Here is a 2,241-nt window from a genome sequence, read left to right on the forward strand (position 1 = left end):
GAGTCGGTGCGCCTGCGCGGTGAGGCTCCTCCTGCCTAGTCCTGGGGACCTTGGCGCCCGTGCGCCTGCGCGTCCCAGGCGGAGGGGAGGTCGGGGGACCTGGGCCCGTGCAGACTCAGCGTCTGACAGCTCCCAGGCTTCCCGCCCCCGCCAGTCGGGCTGAGAGTTAGCGTCTGTCCGTCTGTCCTGAGTGCTACTCTTTCTGATCAGTGCATGAGCTGAACATCATCACTCCTGTGTGTGTGTGTGTGTGTGTTATGAGTGTGCCTTTTTGTGTCTGTCTTTCTGGGTATGTGTATCTGAGTATGTGTGTCTGTGTCTGAGTATGTATGTCTGTGTGCCTGTCTTTCTGTGTATGTGTTTCTGTGTGTCTTTCTGTGTCTGTGTATTGTGTGTCTTTCTGTGTGTGTCTGTATGAGTGTGTGTGAGTATGTGTCTGAGTGTGTGTGTGTGTCTGTATATGTGACTGTGACTGTATGTGTCTGAGTATGTGTCTGTGAGTGTGTGTGTGTCTGTGTATGTAAGTATGTGTGTGTCTGAGTATGTGTGTGTGTGTATGTGTATGTGTATATGTGTGAGTATGTGTATATGTGTGAGTATGTGTATATGTGTGTGTGAGTATGTGTATATGTGTGAGTCTGTATATGTGTGTGTCTGTGTGTGTATGTGTGTTGGGGGATGGGTGTGAAGGAGTTGATGGAGCGGGTAGAGGAGCTGGGAAGGCACAGGAGCAATGTCGTGCGTTGATCTGCACGTCTGAGTGTCTGTGTGTGTGTGTTTGTATATGTGAGTGTGACTGTATGTGTCTGAGTATGTGTCTGAGTATGTGTGTGTCTGAGTATGTGAGTATGTGTATATGTGTGTGTCTGTGTGTGTATATGTGTTGGGGGATGGGTGTGAAGGAGTTGATGGAGGGGGTAGAGGAGCCGGGAAGGCACAGGAGCAATGTCGTGCGTTGATCTGCACGATCAGTTAAACACCCTACCAAGCGATGATTTTAATGGTGAATGATAAAGCATGAGCTTACCTTTATTCTACGTCCCGCTGCCATCCTTTCTCCCCTTCCCTCCACTCTTCACAGAGCACAACGTCAAGGAGGTCATCAGTGGGCATTTAGGTTCTTGCTCGGCAATCTTGAGCCTCGTTCTTCTGTTTGGGGGATTTGACAATTGCTTGTCAGCACCAGTGTCAAAACTCAGCCTCCCTCTCCCTCACCTCTCTCTCCCTCTCGCTTTCTGACACCTCAGGCTACGAGAGTGCCGCAGAGTTAGGGGTGGTGACAGCGTCCTGTAGAAAGAGCAGGAGAAAGTCCCTCTACAAGGTCTCAGGCTAAAGAACGTCATCTGTGTGGCTAAGACCCAAGGAAGAGGCCGAATTGGTGACTTGGCCTTCACACCACACACTCGGGGGCAGTTTGGAAAACGGGTTTGAGTGTAGGTAGAGCGAGCTTCCTGAGCATCTGAAGGGCCGTCGTAAACCTTGCTTTTTGCCCCTGGCCGGTTCGGCTCAGTGGACAGAGCGACAGTCTGTGGACTGAAGGGTCCCGGGTTCCATTCTGGTCAAGGGCATGTACTTTGGCTGCAGGCTGGATCCCTGGCCCTAGTCAGAGTTGCATGTGGGAGGCAACCAATTGATGTGTCTCTCTCTGTGTCTCTTCCCCTCCCTTCTACTCTCTGTAAAAATCCATGGAAAAAATATCCTCGGAGTGGGAGGCACCAATTGATGTGTCTCTCTCTGTGTCTCTTCCCCTCCCTTCTACTCTCTGTAAAAATCCATGGAAAAAATATCCTCGGATGAGGAGTAACAAAAAAAAGAAAAGAAAAATCAAAGTTGCTTTTGATCAAACTCATGAAAGCACTGAGCGTTAATATGGTCAAACAATACCAGGTTTTTGTATGTGTGGAGAGAGGGGGGTTGTGTAAAAACAGAACTAATAACACCCTGAAAAGAAAACAGTGTGAAGTATTCAGTGCGGCCCCACATCACGGGGTAACGAAGAGTGTTCAATAATGGCGCAGGCCGTACTTTTCTAGGCGCTGTTGGTTTCGATTAGCGCCTTTCCTGTACCTTTAAATCACCGTCTACATATTTTCAGCCCTGAACTCGCCAGTGCGACTTCTGAGTGCAAGTTCATTCGCAGCCTCTTAAGCTCTTCAAGTCTCCGAAATCACCTGTTATTAAACCTGTTCCCGAGGAGCCGAGTGAAAAATACCTGAGCGGTGGCTGCAGGGGCCCTGGGCA

This window comes from Myotis brandtii, unplaced genomic scaffold (genome assembly GCF_000412655.1).
Source record: "Myotis brandtii unplaced genomic scaffold, ASM41265v1 scaffold888, whole genome shotgun sequence".
In the NCBI taxonomy this organism is placed as follows: Eukaryota; Metazoa; Chordata; class Mammalia; order Chiroptera; family Vespertilionidae; genus Myotis; species Myotis brandtii.